Genomic DNA, 21,823 nt, shown 5'->3' on the forward strand with positions numbered 1-21,823 from the left:
AGATGGATAGAGTGAGAGACAGAGATGGATAGAGTGAGAGAGAAATGGATAATGTGAGAGATGGATATGGATAGAGTGAGAGAGAGATATGGATAGAGTGAGAGAGAGAGATGCATAGAGTGAGAGAGAGATATGGATAGAGTGAGAGAGAAAGATATATGGATAGAGTGAGAGAGATATGGATAATGTGAGAGATGGATATGGATAGAGTGAGAGAGAGATATGGATAGAGGGAGAGAGAGATATGGATAGAGTGAGAGAGAGATATGGATAGAGTGAGAGAGAGATATGGATAGAGTGAGAGATAGATGTGGATAGAGTGAGTGAGAGATATGGATAATGTGAGAGATAGATATGGATAGAGTGAGAGAGCTATGGATAGAGTGAGAGAGAGAGAGAGAGAGAGATGGATAGAGTGAGAGAGATATGGATAGAGTGAGAGACAGAGATGGATAGAGTGAGAGAGATATGGATAATGTGAGAGAGAGATATGGATAGAGTGAGAGAGAGAGATGGATAGAGTAAGAGAGAGATATGGATAGAGTGAGAGAGAGATATGGATAGAGTGAGAGAGAGATATGGATAGAGTGAGAGAGAGAGAGAGATGGATAGAGTGAGAGAGGTATGGATAATGTGAGAGAGAGATATGGATAGAGTGAGAGAGAGATATGGATAGAGTGAGAGAGAGATATGGATAGAGTGAGAGAGATATGGATAGAGTGAGAGAGAGAGATGGATAGAGTGAGAGAGAGATGGATAGAGTGAGAGAGAGAGGTGGATAGAGTGAGAGAGTGATATGGATAGAGTGAGAGAGATATGGATAGAGTGAGAGAGGGAGATGGATAGAGTGAGAGAGAGATATGGATAGAGTGAGAGATATATGGATAATGTGAGAGATAGATATGGACAGAGTGAGAGACAGATATGGATAGAGTGAGAGATATGGATAGAGTGAGAGAGAGATATGGATAGAGTGAGAGAGAGATATGGATAGAGTGAGAGAGAGATATGGATAGAGTGAGAGAGTGATATGGATAGAGTGAGAGAGTGATATGGATAGATTGAGAGAGTGATATGGATAGAGTGAGAGACTGATATGGATAGAGTGAGAGAGAGATATGGATAGAGTGAGAGAGTGATATGGATAGAGTGAGAGAGTGATATGGATAGAGTGAGAGAGTGATATGGATAGAGTGAGAGAGTGATATGGATAGAGTGAGAGAGTGATATGGATAGAGTGTGAGAGAGATATGGATAGAGTGAGAGAGTGATATGGATAGAGTGAGAGAGTGATATGGATAGCGTGAGAGAGATATGGACAGAGTGAGAGAGTGATATGGATAGAGTGAGAGAGATATGGATAGAGTGAGAGAGATATGGATATAGTGAGAGAGTGATATGGATAGAGTGAGAGAGTGATATGGATAGAGTGAGAGAGGGATATGTATAGAGTGAGAGAGATATGTATAGAGTGATAGAGAAATATGGATAGAGTGAGAGAGTGATATGGAAAGAGTGAGAGAGATATGGATAGAGTGAGAGAGAGAGATGGATAGAGTGAGAGAGATATGGATAGAGTGAGAAAGAGATATGGATAGAGTGAGAGAGAGAGATGGATAGAGTAAGAGAGAGATATGGATAGAGTGAGAGAGAGATATGGATAGAGTGAGAGAGAGATATGGATAGAGTGAGAGAGAGAGATGGATAGAGTGAGAGATAGATATGGATGGAGTGAGAGAGAGATATGGATAGAGTGGGAGAGAGAGAGAGATGGATAGAGTGAGAGAGATATGGATAATGTGAGAGAGAGATATGGATAGAGTGAGAGAGAGATACGGATAGAGTGAGAGAGAGATATGGATAGAGTGAGAGAGATATGGATAGAGTGAGAGAGAGAGATGGATAGAGTGAGAGAGAGATGGATAGAGTGAGAGAGAGAGATGGATAGAGTGAAGGAGTGATATGGATAGAGTGAGAGAGATATGGATAGAGTGAGAGAGGGAGATGGATAGAGTGAGAGAGAGATATGGATAGAGTGAGAGATATATGGATAGAGTGAGAGAGAGATATGGACAGAGTGAGAGACAGATATGGATAGAGTGAGTGAGAGATATGGATAATGTGAGAGATAGATATGGATAGAGTGAGAGAGATATGGATAGAGTGAGAGAGAGAGAGAGAGTGGATGAGTGAGAGAGATATGGATAGAGTGAGAGATAAATATGGATAGAGTGAGAGATAATGGATAATGTGAGAGAGTGATATGGATAGAGTGAGAGACTGATATGGATAGAGTGAGAGAGATATGGATAGAGTGAGAGAGTGAGAGAGAGAGAGAGATATGGTTAGAGTGAGAGAGTGAGAGAGAGATATGGATAGAGTGATTGAGAGAGAAATGGATAGAGTGAGAGAGAGAGACATGGATAGAGTGAGAGAGAGAGAGATATGGATAGAGTGATAGAGAGAGAAATGGATAGAGTGAGAGAGATATGGATAATGTGAGAGATAGATATGGATAGAGTGAGAGAGAGAGATGGATAGAGTGAGAGAGAGATATGGATAGAGTGAGAGAGAGATGGATAGAGTGAGAGAGATATGGATAGAGTGAGAGAGATATGGATAGAGTGAGAGAGATATGGATAGAGTGAGAGAGAGATATGGATAGAGTGAGAGATATATATGGATAGAGTGAGAGAGAGATATGGATAGAGTGAGAGAGATATATGGATAGAGTGAGAGAGATATGGATAGAGTGAGAGAGAGAGAGAGAGAGATGGATAGAGTGAGAGAAAGAGATGGATAGAGTGAGAGAAAGAGATGGATAGAGTGAGAGAGAAATGGATAATGTGAGAGATGGATATGGATAGAGTGAGAGAGAGATATGGATAGAGTGAGAGAGAGAGATGCAAAGAGTGAGAGAGAGATATGGATAGAGTGAGAGAGAAAGATATATGGATAGAGTGAGAGAGATATGGATAATGTGAGAGATGGATATGGATAGAGTGAGAGAGAGATATGGATAGAGTGAGAGAGAGATATGGATAGAGTGAGAGAGAGATATGGATAGAGTGAGTGAGAGATATGGATAATGTGAGAGATAGATATGGATAGAGTGAGTGAGAGATATGGATAATGTGAGAGATAGATATGGATAGAGTGAGAGAGATATGGATAGAGTGAGAGAGAGAGAGAGAGAGAGATGGATAGAGTGAGAGAGATATGGATAGAGTGAGAGACAGAGATGGATAGAGTGAGAGAGATATGGATAATGTGAGAGAGAGATATGGATAGAGTGAGAGAGAGAGATGGATAGAGTAAGAGAGAGATATGGATAGAGTGAGAGAGAGATATGGATAGAGTGAGAGAGAGATATGGATAGAGTGAGAGAGAGAGAGAGATGGATAGAGTGAGAGAGGTATGGATAATGTGAGAGAGAGATATGGATAGAGTGAGAGAGAGATATGGATAGAGTGAGAGAGAGATATGGATAGAGTGAGAGAGATATGGATAGAGTGAGAGAGAGAGATGGATAGAGTGAGAGAGAGATGGATAGAGTGAGAGAGAGAGGTGGATAGAGTGAGAGAGTGATATGGATAGAGTGAGAGAGATATGGATAGAGTGAGAGAGGGAGATGGATAGAGTGAGAGAGAGATACGGATAGAGTGAGAGAGAGATATGGATAGAGTGAGAGAGATATGGATAGAGTGAGAGAGAGAGATGGATAGAGTGAGAGAGAGATGGATAGAGTGAGAGAGAGAGATGGATAGAGTGAAGGAGTGATATGGATAGAGTGAGAGAGATATGGATAGAGTGAGAGAGGGAGATGGATAGAGTGAGAGAGAGATATGGATAGAGTGAGAGATATATGGATAGAGTGAGAGAGAGATATGGACAGAGTGAGAGACAGATATGGATAGAGTGAGTGAGAGATATGGATAATGTGAGAGATAGATATGGATAGAGTGAGAGAGATATGGATAGAGTGAGAGAGAGAGAGAGAGAGATGGATAGAGTGAGAGATAAATATGGATAGAGTGAGAGATAATGGATAATGTGAGAGAGTGATATGGATAGAGTGAGAGACTGATATGGATAGAGTGAGAGAGATATGGATAGAGTGAGAGAGTGAGAGAGAGAGAGAGATATGGTTAGAGTGAGAGAGTGAGAGAGAGATATGGATAGAGTGATTGAGAGAGAAATGGATAGAGTGAGAGAGAGAGACATGGATAGAGTGAGAGAGAGAGAGATATGGATAGAGTGATAGAGAGAGAAATGGATAGAGTGAGAGAGATATGGATAATGTGAGAGATAGATATGGATAGAGTGAGAGAGAGAGATGGATAGAGTGAGAGAGAGATATGGATAGAGTGAGAGAGAGATGGATAGAGTGAGAGAGATATGGATAGAGTGAGAGAGATATGGATAGATGTGAGAGATGGATATGGATAGAGTGAGAGAGAGATGTGGATAGAGTGAGAGATATATATGGATAGAGTGAGAGAGAGATATGGATAGAGTGAGAGAGATATATGGATAGAGTGAGAGAGATATGGATAGAGTGAGAGAGAGAGAGATAGAGATGGATAGAGTGAGAGAAAGAGATGGATAGAGTGAGAGAAAGAGATGGATAGAGTGAGAGAGAAATGGATAATGTGAGAGATGGATATGGATAGAGTGAGAGAGAGATATGGATAGAGTGAGAGAGAGAGATGCATAGAGTGAGAGAGAGATATGGATAGAGTGAGAGAGAAAGATATATGGATAGAGTGAGAGAGATATGGATAATGTGAGAGATGGATATGGATAGAGTGAGAGAGAGATATGGATAGAGTGAGAGAGAGATATGGATAGAGTGAGAGAGAGATATGGATAGAGTGAGAGAGAGATATGGATAGAGTGAGAGATAGACATGGATAGAGTGAGTGAGAGATATGGATAATGTGAGAGATAGATATGGATAGAGTGAGAGAGCTATGGATAGAGTGAGAGAGAGAGAGAGAGAGAGATGGATAGAGTGAGAGAGATATGGATAGAGTGAGAGACAGAGATGGATAGAGTGAGAGAGATATGGATAATGTGAGAGAGAGATATGGATAGAGTGAGAGAGAGAGATGGATAGAGTAAGAGAGAGATATGGATAGAGTGAGAGAGATATGGATAGAGTGAGAGAGAGATATGGATAGAGTGAGAGAGAGAGAGAGATGGATAGAGTGAGAGAGGTATGGATAATGTGAGAGAGAGATATGGATAGAGTGAGAGAGAGATATGGATAGAGTGAGAGAGAGATATGGATAGAGTGAGAGAGATATGGATAGAGTGAGAGAGAGAGATGGATAGAGTGAGAGAGAGATGGATAGAGTGAGAGAGAGAGGTGGATAGAGTGAGAGAGTGATATGGATAGAGTGAGAGAGATATGGATAGAGTGAGAGAGGGAGATGGATAGAGTGAGAGAGAGATATGGATAGAGTGATAGATATATGGATAATGTGAGAGATAGATATGGACAGAGTGAGAGACAGATATGGATAGAGTGAGAGATATGGATAGAGTGAGAGAGAGATATGGATAGAGTGAGAGAGAGATATGGATAGAGTGAGAGAGAGATATGGATAGAGTGAGAGAGTGATATGGATAGAGTGAGAGAGTGATATGGATAGATTGAGAGAGTGATATGGATAGAGTGAGAGACTGATATGGATAGAGTGAGAGAGAGATATGGATAGAGTGAGAGAGTGATATGGATAGAGTGAGAGAGTGATATGGATAGAGTGAGAGAGTGATATGGATAGAGTGAGAGAGTGATATGGATAGAGTGAGAGAGTGATATGGATAGAGTGTGAGAGAGATATGGATAGAGTGAGAGAGTGATATGGATAGAGTGAGAGAGTGATATGGATAGCGTGAGAGAGATATGGACAGAGTGAGAGAGTGATATGGATAGAGTGAGAGAGATATGGATAGAGTGAGAGAGATATGGATATAGTGAGAGAGTGATATGGATAGAGTGAGAGAGTGATATGGATAGAGTGAGAGAGGGATATGTATAGAGTGAGAGAGATATGTATAGAGTGATAGAGAAATATGGATAGAGTGAGAGAGTGATATGGATAGAGTGAGAGAGTGATATGGATAGAGTGAGAGAGAGAGATGGATAGAGTGAGAGAGAGATGGATAGAGTGAGAGAGAGAGATGGATAGAGTGAAGGAGTGATATGGATAGAGTGAGAGAGATATGGATAGAGTGAGAGAGGGAGATGGATAGAGTGAGAGAGAGATATGGATAGAGTGAGAGATATATGGATAGAGTGAGAGAGAGATATGGACAGAGTGAGAGACAGATATGGATAGAGTGAGTGAGAGATATGGATAATGTGAGAGATAGATATGGATAGAGTGAGAGAGATATGGATAGAGTGAGAGAGAGAGAGAGAGAGATGGATAGAGTGAGAGATAAATATGGATAGAGTGAGAGATAATGGATAATGTGAGAGAGTGATATGGATAGAGTGAGAGACTGATATGGATAGAGTGAGAGAGATATGGATAGAGTGAGAGAGTGAGAGAGAGAGAGAGATATGGTTAGAGTGAGAGAGTGAGAGAGAGATATGGATAGAGTGATTGAGAGAGAAATGGATAGAGTGAGAGAGAGAGACATGGATAGAGTGAGAGAGAGAGAGATATGGATAGAGTGATAGAGAGAGAAATGGATAGAGTGAGAGAGATATGGATAATGTGAGAGATAGATATGGATAGAGTGAGAGAGAGAGATGGATAGAGTGAGAGAGAGATATGGATAGAGTGAGAGAGAGATGGATAGAGTGAGAGAGATATGGATAGAGTGAGAGAGATATGGATAGAGTGAGAGAGATATGGATAGAGTGAGAGAGAGATATGGATAGAGTGAGAGATATATATGGATAGAGTGAGAGAGAGATATGGATAGAGTGAGAGAGATATATGGATAGAGTGAGAGAGATATGGATAGAGTGAGAGAGAGAGAGAGAGAGATGGATAGAGTGAGAGAAAGAGATGGATAGAGTGAGAGAAAGAGATGGATAGAGTGAGAGAGAAATGGATAATGTGAGAGATGGATATGGATAGAGTGAGAGAGAGATATGGATAGAGTGAGAGAGAGAGATGCATAGAGTGAGAGAGAGATATGGATAGAGTGAGAGAGAAAGATATATGGATAGAGTGAGAGAGATATGGATAATGTGAGAGATGGATATGGATAGAGTGAGAGAGAGATATGGATAGAGTGAGAGAGAGATATGGATAGAGTGAGAGAGAGATATGGATAGAGTGAGAGAGAGATATGGATAGAGTGAGAGATAGACATGGATAGAGTGAGTGAGAGATATGGATAATGTGAGAGATAGATATGGATAGAGTGAGAGAGCTATGGATAGAGTGTGAGAGAGAGAGAGAGAGAGATGGATAGAGTGAGAGAGATATGGATAGAGTGAGAGACAGAGATGGATAGAGTGAGAGAGATATGGATAATGTGAGAGAGAGATATGGATAGAGTGAGAGAGAGAGATGGATAGAGTAAGAGAGAGATATGGATAGAGTGAGAGAGAGATATGGATAGAGTGAGAGAGAGATATGGATAGAGTGAGAGAGAGAGAGAGATGGATAGAGTGAGAGAGGTATGGATAATGTGAGAGAGAGATATGGATAGAGTGAGAGAGAGATATGGATAGAGTGAGAGAGAGATATGGATAGAGTGAGAGAGATATGGATAGAGTGAGAGAGAGAGATGGATAGAGTGAGAGAGAGATGGATAGAGTGAGAGAGAGAGGTGGATAGAGTGAGAGAGTGATATGGATAGAGTGAGAGAGATATGGATAGAGTGAGAGAGGGAGATGGATAGAGTGAGAGAGAGATATGGATAGAGTGAGAGATATATGGATAATGTGAGAGATAGATATGGATAGAGTGAGAGACAGATATGGATAGAGTGAGAGATATGGATAGAGAGAGAGAGAGATATGGATAGAGTGAGAGAGAGATATGGATAGAGTGAGAGAGAGATATGGATAGAGTGAGAGAGTGATATGGATAGAGTGAGAGAGTGATATGGATAGATTGAGAGAGTGATATGGATAGAGTGAGAGACTGATATGGATAGAGTGAGAGAGAGATATGGATAGAGTGAGAGAGTGATATGGATAGAGTGAGAGAGTGATATGGATAGAGTGAGAGAGTGATATGGATAGAGTGAGAGAGTGATATGGATAGAGTGAGAGAGTGATATGGATAGAGTGTGAGAGAGATATGGATAGAGTGAGAGAGTGATATGGATAGAGTGAGAGAGTGATATGGATAGCGTGAGAGAGATATGGACAGAGTGAGAAAGTGATATGGATAGAGTGAGAGGGATATGGATAGAGTGAGAGAGATATGGATATAGTGAGAGAGTGATATGGATAGAGTGAGAGAGTGATATGGATAGAGTGAGAGAGGGATATGTATAGAGTGAGAGAGATATGTATAGAGTGATAGAGAGATATGGATAGAGTGAGAGAGTGATATGGATAGAGTGAGAGAGTGATATGGATAGAGTGAGAGAGGGATATGGATAGAGTGAGAGAGATATGGATAGAGTGAGAGAGAGATATGGATAGAGTGTGAGAGAGATATGGATAGAGTGAGAGAGAGATATGGATAGAGTGAGAGAGAGATATGGATAGAGTGAGAGAGATATGGATAGAGTGAGAGAGAGATATGGATAGAGTGAGAGAGATATGGATAGAGTGAGAGAGTGATATGGATAGAGTGAGAGAGAGAGGTTCCTTTTTTCCTCTTTCCTTTGCCAGTTAATGGAACCTTCACAAACTGAATCCCAGCTAGCACATAACATTCTAAGAACCATATTTTTGTTAGAGCGTGGTTGTCCTATGGTTACTTTGCATACAACCTTCCCACAACGTTCTGGGTATGGTGCAGGATAATTGCTTGGCTTTGGAACATTCTCAGCACATTTAAGGAACTTGACAAAAAAAAGTATATTTTCTTGGTATTTCATTACTTTAACTCCATGATGCTGTGCCAAAATAAACAATTACGTGTTTGCATGATTAATGACTAAGCCAATGAATTTCCATGTGTCCTATCTGTCCCTGGAGTTCACAACAGGTTAACTAAACTAGCAGTGTTATTGAAAGTGTCATTGAAACATTCTGTGAAAACCTCCAAATAACCTTTACATTTTATTCAAAACATTTAAAAAGTGTTAAGAATGTTCTCAGAACGTTAATTGAACCATAGTAAAACGTGGTTTTAGAAATGTACATTCCCAGAACAGGCAACATTTTCACCTCCATTCTCAGAACGTTTAAAAAACATTCAATTTTACTGCTCAGGAAACGTATGGCTTCCTTCCCAGACCTAATGGGAAACCAAAAACGTACGTTCCCACTGCTTCCAAGGAACCAAATGTGCTAGCTGGAATCTGACAAATGTATGTTTGAATTCAGCTTTATATTTTGTCTCTCTCCTCAAACCTCTGTTCGACAGACTCTGACAACCTCCCTAACGATCAGGTAGAAACATTTACTGTGACTGTGCTACTTGATACAGTGTGTCTAAGATGCACAGAAGGACTTCATCTCTCTCTCTCTCTCTCTCTCTCTCTCTCTCTCTCTCTCTCTCTCTCTCTCTCTCTCTCTCTCTCTCTCTCTCTCTCTCTCTCTCTCTCCACGCTTTGTCCTCTACTTCTGTTCTCTCCCTCACCCTCTCTCTCTCTCTCTCTCTCTCTCCCATATGTCCACTAATGATATTAAACACATCCTTAGTGTCCCCTAATGATATTAAACACATCCTCAGTGTCCCCTAATGATATTAAACCTCTCATTATCGTCTGTCTCCTAAGAGTCTTTCACTTCACAGGATTGTGTTTGAGTAAGATCCCTCAGTGTCGAGTGTAGTTGGATGAGAGGAACAGTAATCACACAAGTCTTCGCCTTCATTGTCCTCCCTCTCTCTCCTTTCTCTCCTCTCTCTCCTTTCTCTCCTCTTTGCAGCGGATTACACGTTCTGTTTGTTATCGGTCTCCTCTGGGACGAGTCGTTGATTCCTCGTCTCTCTCAAGCTCATGGCAGAGTGGAAACACACACACACACACAGAAGCGCCTTGTTAAAACAAAAGGGAATTTCTGAATTGCTCTTGTTTCCAACCTGGACTTGAACCCTGCAACAGTCAGTCTGATGCCTTAACCCAGCATTACCAAACATTTTTGGGTTTTAGCCCCCAGCACTACACAGCTGACTCAAATAATCAACTCATCATCAAGCTTTGATTATTTGAATCAGCTCTGCAGTGCTGGGGAAAAAAACGAATTCTGCAGGACCAAGTGTGGGAAATCCCGGAATCCTCGGAGTTAACCCCAAATTATGCGAAATGTAGCATGATACCAATACATCATTACACTGAAGTTACTATAACTGAACATTGTGATCTGTCGAGTCAGTCAGATGTTAGAAACAAAACTGCTCCAGATGACTTGAGGTGGCAGGTTAGCCTAGTGGTTAGAGCGTTGGACTAGTAACCGAAAGGTTGCAAGATCAATAATCCCTGAGCTGACAAGGTAAAGATCTGTCGTTCTGCCCCTGAATAAGGCTATTCCTAGGTCCTCGTTGAAAATAAGAATTTGTTCATAACTGACTTGCCTAGGTAAATAATATGTTTTAAAACTAGATTATAAAGGGTCAGAGTAGTAGTGCTGGTCTAGGATCAGATCACCTTAGTCCATTTGATCAGGGGCATTATGATCCGAAAGTTGAAACTCATCCTAGATCAGTTTTATGAATGCAGGCTAAATCCATTTCATGTAAAAACTGAACCAATATAACATAGGCATATAATCCAACATCACCTCCTCTACCTCTCTTCCCCTTATTCATCTCTTCTTCCCCTGCTTCTCCATTTCACACCTCCTCTACCTCTCTTCCCCTCGTTCATCTCGTCTTCCCCTGCTTCCCCTTTCACACCTCCTCTACCTCTCTTCCCCTTGTTCATCTCGTCTTCCCCTGCTTCCCCTTTCACACCTCCTCTACCTCTCTTCCCCTCGTTCATCTCTTCTTCCCCTGCTTCCCCTTTCACACCTCCTCTACCTCTCTTCCGCCTCATTCATCTCTTCTTCCCCTGCTTCCCCTTTCACACCACCTCTACCTCTCTTCCCCTCGTTCATCTCTTCTTCCCCTGCTTCCCCTTTCACACCTCCTCTACCTCTCTTCCCCTCGTTCATCTCTTCTTCCCCTGCTTCCCCTTTCACACCTCCTCTACCTCTCTTCCCCTCGTTCATCTCGTCTTCCCCTGCTTCCCCTTTCACACCTCCTCTACCTCTCTTCCCCTCATTAATCTCTTCTTCCCCTGCTTCCCCTTTCACACCTCCTCTACCTCTCTTCCCCTCGTTCATCTCTTCTTCCCCTGCTTCCCCTTTCACACCTCCTCTACCTCTCTTCCGCCTCATTCATCTCTTCTTCCCCTGCTTCCCCTTTCACACCACCTCTACCTCTCTTCCCCTCGTTCATCACTTCTTCCCCTGCTTCCCCTTTCACACCTCCTCTACCTCTCTTCCCCTCGTTCATCTCTTCTTCCCCTGCTTCCCCTTTCACACCTCCTCTACCTCTCTTCCCCTCGTTCATCTCTTCTTCCCTTGCTTCCCCTTTCACACCTCCTCTACCTCTCTTCCCCTCATTCATCTCTTCTTCCCCTGCTTCCCCTTTCACACCTCCTCTACCTCTCTTCCCCTTGTTCATCTCTTCTTCCCCTGCTTCCCCTTTCACACCTCCTCTACCTCTCTTCCCCTCGTTCATCACTTCTTCCCCTGCTTCCCCTTTCACACCTCCTCTACCTCTCTCCCCCTCGTTCATCTCTTCTTCCTCTGCTTCCCCTTTCACACCTCCTCTACCTCTCTTCCCCTCGTTCATCTCTTCTTCCACTCCTTCACCTCCTTCACCCATCCTCTTCCTATCTCCCCCTTAACCTCTTTCACTACTTAATTTTCCTCCCTCTTTCCTGAGGAGGTGCTTCAGAGGCATTCTGGATAATGGAGGGTGAATAGGGTTGAGAGGTGGGTCAGGGGGAAGACGTGACCTCACACACACACACACACACATGTACACACACACACACACACACACTGCTCAAGTAACTACTCAGGGGCCGGTATTCATCTGAAACAATCCAGTCTCTCCCACAAGAGCCTGATTACCTCCTGGAGTAGCTGTGTGTGTGTGTGTGTGTGTGTGTGTGTGTGTGTGTGTGTGTGTGTGTGTGTGTGTGTGTGTGTGTGTGTGTGTGTGTGTGTGTGTGTGTGTGTGTGTGTGTGTGTGTGTGTGTGTGTGTGTGTGTGTGTGTGTGTGTGTGTGTGTGTGTGTGTGTGTGTGTGTGTGTGTGTGTGTGTCCCTTCTCCTCTTAAAACCCCACTTACAGTACTTAGGAAAACCTTGATGGAAGAGAAGAGACCAGCCACTTCAACCACCAGACAGACCAGCCACTTAGTGAAATACTGAGACATTACAAACAGCATCCTCACTTGATTGGCGTAGATACTCAATGGGACAATGGTTCCAAAGATCACATAGTCTTTAAAATGGTGAATCTTATTCTCTGGCACATAGTGAAGCCCAGTGAGTTAATGTGTGTGTATTTTCCCAGTGTGCCACGCGTGTGAGCCTGCATTGCCTGAGGATCACTTGTTACAGGTAATGCTATTTGTCCAGTCTTTTTATAATGCGTTTAAACAACTGGCAAGTTGTACAAGCATGAGAATTATAGAATGATAGAATGACAGAATGACAGAATGACAGAATGATAGAATGACAGAATGACAGAATGACAGACATGACATAATGACATAATGACATAATGACAGAATGACATAATGACATAATGACAGTAGGACATAATGACATAATGACATAATGACATAATGACAGAATGACAGAATGACATAATGACAGTAGGACATAATGACAGTATGACAGAATGACAGAATGACAGAATGACAGTAGGACATAATGACAAAATGAGAGAATGACAAAATGACAGTAGGACATAATGACAGAATGAGAGAATGACAGAATGACAGAATGACAGAATGACAGAATGACAGAATGACAGAATGAGAGAATGACAGAATGACAGAATGATTTATAGTATGACAGAATGAGAAAATGACAGAATGACAGAATGACAGAATGAGAGAAGGACAGAAGGACCGAATGACAGAATGAGAAAATGACAGAATGACAGAATGAGAAAATGACAGAATGACAGAATGAGTAAATGACAGAATGACAGAATGAGAGAATGACAGAATGAGAGAATAGCAGAATGAGAGAATGACAGAATGACAGAATGACAGAATGACAGAATGAGAGAATGACAGAAGGAGAGAATGAGAGAATGACAGAATGACAGAATGACAGAATGACAGAATGACAGAATAAGAGAATGAGAGAATGACAGAATGAGAGAATGACAGAATGACAGAATGACAGAATGACAGAATGAGAGAATGACAGTATGACAGAATGAGAGTATGACAGAATGACAGAATGACAGAATGGCAGAATGACAGATTGAGAGTTTGACAAAATGACATAACGACAGAATGAGAGTATATCAAAAACAATAATAATGAGCAGAAGGGAAAAAAAACACACCTTGCCCAACTCTCTTACATTCTGTCCCTCCTTTCTCCCCTCTCCCTCCTTCACGTTTGACTCTGTTGTTCTTTAGAGAATCCTTATGAAGCGAGGTAGGAGAGGAGTGGAAGGAGAGGAGATAGCATCGCTGACAGCTGAAGGACATTGTCTGGTTCCTATATAAGATAAGATACAGGATCTGAGACAATAGATATCAGGTCTGCAATCACTTCCTACACTGACCGTTAAACGGGACTCTTCATTTTTACATCCTGTCAAAAAGAGCACATGTTCAACTTAGCAAAAAACTAATTTTCCCATCCTATTAAGTGCCAAATAAAGTAACAAGGTTTAGTGTGACAGGGTTGAGCATGTCATGTTAAATCTGTCATGAATCCCATTGTGACAGGGGGAACGGAAGCTTGTTGTCTATAACAGGGTTGACCATGTCATGTCATGTCATGTCATGTCATGTGCCACAGGGTTCAATTCTTGGGACGGCTCTCTTCTCTGTATACATCAATGATGTCGCTCTTGCTGCTGGTGATTCTCTGATCCACCTCTACGCAGACGACACCATTCTGTATTCTTCTGGCCCTTCTTTGGACACTGCGTTAACTTCTCTGTGCTACGGATCCCTTTTACAGGATAATTTTCCTAAACAACCGCTGAATTGCAGGGCACAAAATATTACTAAAAATATTTATAATCATCCAATCACAAGTGAAATATACCAAAACACAGCTTAGCTTGTTGTTAATCCACCTATCGTGTTAGATTTTGAAAATATGCTTTACTGCGAAAGAAATCAAAGCTTTTGTGAGTGTATCAATCAATGCTAGAACAGCTAGCCCCAAATTAGCATGGTCACGAAAGTCAGAAAAGCAATAAAATTAATCGCTTACCTTTGATAATCTTTGGATGTTTGCACTCACGAGACTCCCAGTTACACAACAAATGTTCTTTTTGCTCGATAAATATTACTTTTATAACAAAAAAACGTCATTTGGGTTGCGCGTTATGTTCAGAAAACTACAGCCTCGTTCCGGTCCTGAAAGGCAGAAGAAAATTCCCAAACGTATCAGATTCAAAAATATTACAAAAAATATTTATAATCATGCAATAACAAGTGAAATATACCAAAACACAGCTTAGCTTGTTGTTAATCCACCTATCGTGTCCGATTTTGAAAATATGCTTTGCAGCGAAAGCAAACTAAAGCCTCGTTCCGTACGACGAAATTTCCAAAAAGTATCCGTAATGGTCGTAGAAACATGTCAAATGTTTTTTATAATCAATCCTCAGGTTGTTTTTAACAAACATAATCGATAATATTTCAACCGGACCGTAACCTATTCAATAAGAGAGAAAAAGAAAAATGGAGAGCTACCCTCTCGCGCGCAGGAACTAATCAGAGGACACCTGACTAGTTTTGAAAAAATCTCGCTAATTTTCCAAAATAAAAGCCTGAAACTATGTCTAAAGCATGGTCACAGCCTGAGGAAGCCATTGGGAAAGGAATCTGGTTGATACCCCTTTAAATGGAAGAAAGACGGGCCAGGAAACACAGATAAAAAAAAAAAAGAATCACTTCCGGGTTAGATTTCCTCAGGTTTTCGCCTGCAGAATCAGTTTTGTTATACTCACAGACAATATTTTGACAGTTTGGAAACTTTGGAGTGTTTTCTATCCTAATCTGTAAATTATATGCATATTCTACGATCTGGACCTGAGAAATAGTCCGTTTACCTTGGGAACACTATTTAAAAAAAAAAAAAAAATCTGACCCCTAGCGTCAAGAGGTTAACTAACCTCCAGAGGAGCTTCAATGGCATACAACTCTCCTTCCGTGGCCTCCAACTGCTCTTAAATACAAGTAAAACTAAATGCATGCTCTTCAACCGATCGCTGTCTGCAACCGCCCGCCCGTCCAGCATCACTACTCTGGACGGTTCTAACTTAGCTTCTTATGGCTGCAGTCCCGTTACCGGGATCGATATGACAACAGCCAGTCGAAGTGCAGGGCGCCAAATTCACGTAACAGGGCTGACCTTAAAATGAGGGACGGCAAAACCTTCTTTTTTTTGTTTACATTCAATAAATAATCATCTTCAGAAATTACTTTGTCAAAGCAACAACATAACTGGGTCTTTACAGTGATGGTGAAAAGTTTGAAGAATGTAGTAGTTAAGTGGGTTGAAATCGAACTAGAAGTCACAGAGGGACGTGTCTAAATTCTGAATTTTGGTTTTCCTGACGACTTCAAACTGAATTCTTCTTACATTCCTCAGTCTGAGACGGCCATCATTGAAGTCGTTTGTGTAAATATGAAGGGTGTTGTATAAAACAACGTCATCAGCGATTGGATCATCTCTAACCAATCAGAGTATCAAACCCACTTGTGTTCTGGCTCTAGACCAACCCACCGGTTTCTGGGACCAATCAGAACGCTTAGAATGTGTTTGCATTCTCAAAATTGTTGGGCAGGTACTCAGATCCAGAATTATTACGGAGAAGAAACTAACGTAGAGTAGCATTTGGGCGGTACAAGGGGAGTCAGGCAATAATGGGTAGTCAGGCAATATTGGGTAGTCGGGCAATAATGGGTAGTCGGGCAATAATGGGAGTCAGGCAATAATGGGTAGTCAGGCAATAATGGGTAGTCGGGCAATAATGGGAGTCAGGCAATAATGGGTAGTCAGGCAATAATGGGTAGTCGGGCAATAATGGGAGTCAGGCAATAATGGGTAGTCAGGCAATAATGGGTAGTCAGGCAATAATGAGTAGTCAGGCAATAATGGGTAGTCAGGCAATAATGGGTAGTCTTTATTCATATTAAAAATCTGATATTTATATTTTTCCATGTGGTCATTTTTAAAGGGCACTTCATTTAAAAAAAAAAAAGCTTTTAAAAATGCAATATTTGTGCACAGATTCGACTTAAAATATCAAAGGGAGTCAATTTGTGTAACGTCTCGTATATGTGGTCTTTATTGAACAGAGAGAGAGGACAACATTGTTGAAAGAAATAGAGATTGTGTCAAAGGGCAGATTCAAAACCCATACCGACACCGTAGACGCGTGCTGGAGGCTGAGGTGTCACTGCTAGACCAGCCAGGCCACAGGTTTATGATCATTTTAGTAAACTTAAAAACTCCTTAGGGATTTATATGATTCCTTTATATGATTCCTTTATATGATTCCTTTATATGATTCCATACATATCTCCCTGTCTTCAGAAGCTGAAACTGGAGACTTACATTTCCCTCACTAACTTTAAACGTCAGCTATCTGAGCAGCTAACCGATCGCTGCAGCTGTACATAGTCCGTCTGTAAATAGCCCAACCAATCTACCTACCTCACCCCCCATACTGCTTTACTTTACGTTTCTGCTATTTTGCACACCAGTATCTCTACTTGCTCATCATCATCTGCTCATCTATCACTCCAGTGTTAATCTGCTAATTGTAAATACTCCGCTACTATGGCCTATTTATTGCCATACCTCCTCACGCCATTTGCACACACTGTATATAGACTTTCTTTTTTTTCTATTGTGTTATTGACTGTACGTTTGTTTATATGTAACTCTGTGTTGTTGTTTGTGTCGCACTGCTTTGCTTTATCTTGGCCAGGTCGCAGTTGTAAATGAGAACTTGTTCTCAACTAGCATACCTGGTTAAATAAAGGTGAAATTAAAAATTAAAAATTAAATTCCCGTCACTACCCTCCTCCCTCCCCCCTTCCTCCCCTCCTCCTCCCATCCCCCCCTCCCATCCTCCCCTCATCCCCCCCTCCCATCCTCCCCTCCTCCCCTCCTCCTCCCCTTTTCTTATTTTTCTCCTCCACCTCCTCCTTCCACTTTTCCTCTTCACCCCCATCCTCCTCCCCTCCTCCCCTCCTCCCATCCTCCTCCCCTCCTCCCCTCCTCCCATCCTCCTCCCGTCCTCCCCTCCTCCCGTCCTCCCCTCCTCCCCTCCCATTGAGTACGTACTTCCATCATTATGGTGTTATTATCTTAGAGTTGACTCTGACAGGGAAGAGAGAGAGAACGAGGGACAGCGAGAAGAGTTTAATTGAATTAACTCGTTTTTCAGCTAAGTTGGCAAACTCTGAGTAGCAGCTATTACGGTGTTTAACACAAACACACACACACACACACACACACACACACACACACACACACACACACACACACACACGCGCGCGCGCGCTGCAGTAAATATCTAACATGATTTGAGACACCTGCATCCCACAGCAGCCTTCCCTCATAATGGGTTGGAGGGTCCTTGAGGACCGCATTATCTCACTCACACACTCACATACACAAACACACACACACCAACACACACACACAAACACACACACACCAACACACACACACACTCCTAACCCCTGTGTGTGGGTTGGTTCTTCTATCCTTGTGGGGACCTAAAATCCCCAAAGAGAATAGTAAAAGAAGGACAATTCCCAAGTCCCCATGAGGACAAAGGCTATTTTAAGTTTAGGGATTAGGTTTAGGGTTAGGGCAAAGTTAAACAGTAAAGGGTTAGTGGTTAGGTTTAGGGTTAGGGTTAAGGTTAGGGTTAGGGTTATAGATTAGGGTTAAGTTTAGGGTTTAGGTTTAGGGTTAGGGTTTGGGTTAGGTTAACAGGTTAGGGTTATATTTAGGTTTACGTTAAGGGAAAATAGGATTTTGAATATAAATTAATTGTAGGTCCTCACAAGGATAGAAGAACATAAAACACAGAACAAACAATCGATTCCCATTCAAAATCCTATTTTCATAAACCCCTAACCTTAATCCTAACCCTAATCCTAACCCTAAACCTTTAACCTTAACCCTAAAACTAAACCTAACCCTAAACCTTAACCCCTAGTCCTAACCCTAACCCCTAACCCTGATCCTAACCCTAAACCTAACCCTAAACCTAACCCTAATCCTAACCCTTAACCTTAAACCTAAACCTAACCCTAACCCTAACCCTAATCCTAACCCTAAACCTAACCCTAAACCTAACTCTAAACCTAACCCCTAACCCCTAACCAGTAAGCCTAACCCTAACCCCTAACGGTAACCCTACCCTTAAACCTGTCCCCTAAACCTAAACCTTAACCCCTAAACCTAATTCCTAATCCAAACTCTAAACCTAACCCCTAACCCCTAACCAGTAAGCCTAACCCTAACCCCTAACGGTAACCCTACCCTTAAACCTGTCCCCTAAACCTAAAATACCCATTTTCCTCATGGGGACCGACAAAATGTCCCCACTTGTCCGAATGTTCCTTGTTTTACTATCCTTGCGAGGACCTCTGGTACCCACAAGGATAGTACAACCAAACACAAACAACATAGACACACACACCAATCATCCATCCCACTCACCACTCAGGCAGATGGGTAATCAAGGGCCTAGTAGTGATTAAAGGAACCAGTGGCAGACTGGGACAATTAGTTAGTGTGTGATTAGCTCTTTTTCCCAATAAGAGCTAATGTGTGAATCAAAGTGGAGTTTTCACCAGGTTAGCTTCCAGAGACACAGATTACTAGAGAGCTAAAGAGAGAGTGAGAGAGCGAGAGAGCGAGAGCGAGAGAGCGAGAGAGCGAGAGCCAAAGAGAGAGCGAGAGCCAGAGAGAGAGACAGAGAGACACAGAGAGACACAGAGACACACAGAGACACACAGAGAGAGAGAGAGAGAGCCAGAGCGAGACACAAAGCCAGAGCGATACACAGAGCGAGACACAGAGCCAGAGCGAGACACAGAGCCAGAGAGAGACACAGAGAGAGACACAGAGCCAGAGAGAGACACAGAGAGAGACACAGAGCCAGAGCGAGACACAGAGAGAGACACAGAGCCAGAGCGAGACACAGAGCCAGAGAGAGACACAGAGAGAGACACAGAGCCAGAGCGAGACACAGAGAGAGACACAGAGAGAGACACAGAGAGAGACACAGAGAGAGACACAGAGAGAGACACAGAGCGAGACACAGAGCGAGACACAGAGAGAGACACAGAGAGAGACACAGAGAGAGACACAGAGAGAGACACAGAGCCAGAGCGAGACACAGAGAGAGACACAGAGAGAGACACAGAGAGAGACACAGAGAGAGACACAGAGAGAGACACAGAGCGAGACACAGAGAGAGACACAGAGAGAGACACAGAGAGAGACACAGAGCGAGACACAGAGAGAGACACAGAGAGAGACACAGAGAGAGACACAGAGCGAGACACAGAGAGAGACACAGAGAGAGACACAGAGCGAGACACAGAGCGAGACACAGAGAGAGACTCAGAGAGAGACACAGAGAGAGACACAGAGAGAGACACAGAGAGAGACACAGAGCGAGACACAGAGCCAGAGAGAGACACAGAGAGAGACACAGAGAGAGACACAGAGAGAGACACAGAGCGAGACACAGAGAGAGACATTAGTGCATTCACTGTCAGACCACAGACACCATTGTCAGATCACAGTCAGGTCAAAGTGTTCCTGAAGAAATTAACCAGCAATACTCATTTAAAAACAGCCCAATTTTTTATTTTTATTTTTATTTCACCTTTATTTAACCAGGTAGGCTAGTTGAGAACAAGTTCTCATTTGCAACTGCGACCTGGCCAAGATAAAGCATAGCAGTGTGAACAGACAACACAGAGTTACACATGGAGTAAACAATAAACAAGTCAATAACATGGTAGAAAAAAAGAGAATCTATATACAATGTGTGCAAAAGGCATGAGGTAGGCAATAAATCGAATAATTACAATTTAGCAGATTAACACTGGAGTGATAAATCATCAGATGAACATGTGCAAGAAGAGATACTGGTGTGCAAAAGAGCAGAAAAGTAAATAAATAAAAGCAGTATGGGGGGTGAGGTAGGTAAATTGGGTGGGTAGTTTACAGATGGACTATGTACAGCTGCAGCGATCGGTTAGCTGCTCGGATAGCAGATTTTTAAAGTTGTTGAGGGAGATAAAAGTCTCCAACTTCAGAGATTTTTGCAATTCGTTCCAGTCGCAGGCAGCAGAGAACTGGAAGGAAAGGCGTCCAAATGAGGTTTTAGCTTTAGGGATGATCAGTGAGATACACCTGCTGGAGCGCGTGCTGCGGGTGGGTGTAGCCATCGTGACCAGTGAACTGAGATAAGGCGGCACTTTACCTAGCATAGCCTTGTAGATGACCTGGAGCCAGTGGGTCTGACGACGAACATGTAGCGAGGGCCAGCCGACTAGGGCATACAGGTCGCAGTGGTGGGTCGTATAAGGTGCTTTAGTAACAAAACGAATGGCACTGTGATAAACTGCATCCAGTTTGCTGAGTAGAGTGTTGGAAGCTATTTTGTAGATGACATCGCCGAAGTCGAGGATCGGTAGGATAGTCAGTTTTACTAGGGTAAGTTTGGCGGCGTGAGTGAAGGAGGCTTTGTTGCGGAATAGAAAGCCGATTCTTGATTTGATTTTGGATTGGAGATGTTTGATATGAGTCTGGAAGGAGAGTTTGCAGTCTAGCCAGACACCTAGGTACCTTTAGATGTCCACATATTCTAGGTCGGAACCGTCCAGGGTGGTGATGCTAGTCGGGCGTGCGGGTGCAGGCAGCGAACGGTTGAAAAGCATGCATTTGGTTTTACTAGCGTTTAAGAGCAGTTGGAGGCCACGGAAGGAGTGTTGTATGGCATTGAAGCTCGTTTGGAGGTTAGATAGCACAGTGTCCAAGGAAGGGCCGGAAGTATATAGAATGGTGTCGTCTGCATAGAGGTGGATCAGGGAATCGCCCGCAGCAAGAGCAACATCATTGATGTATACAGAGAAAAGAGTCGGCCCGAGAATTGAACCCTGTGGTACCCCCATAGAGACTGCCAGAGGACCGGACAACATGCCCTCCGATTTGACACACTGAACTCTGTCTGCAAAGTAGTTGGTGAACCAGGCAAGGCAGTCATTAGAAAAACCGAGGCTACTGAGTCTGCCGATAAGAATATGGTGATTGACAGAGTCGAAAGCCTTGGCCAGGTCGATGAAGACGGCTGCACAGTAATGTCTTTTATCGATGGCGGTTATGATGTCGTTTAGTACCTTGAGCGTGGCTGAGGTGCACCCGTGACCGGCTCGGAAACCGGATTGCACAGCGGAGAAGGTACGGTGGGATTCGAGATGGTCA

Source organism: Salvelinus alpinus, chromosome 34, assembly GCF_045679555.1.
Source record: "Salvelinus alpinus chromosome 34, SLU_Salpinus.1, whole genome shotgun sequence".
Classification (NCBI taxonomy): domain Eukaryota; kingdom Metazoa; phylum Chordata; class Actinopteri; order Salmoniformes; family Salmonidae; genus Salvelinus; species Salvelinus alpinus.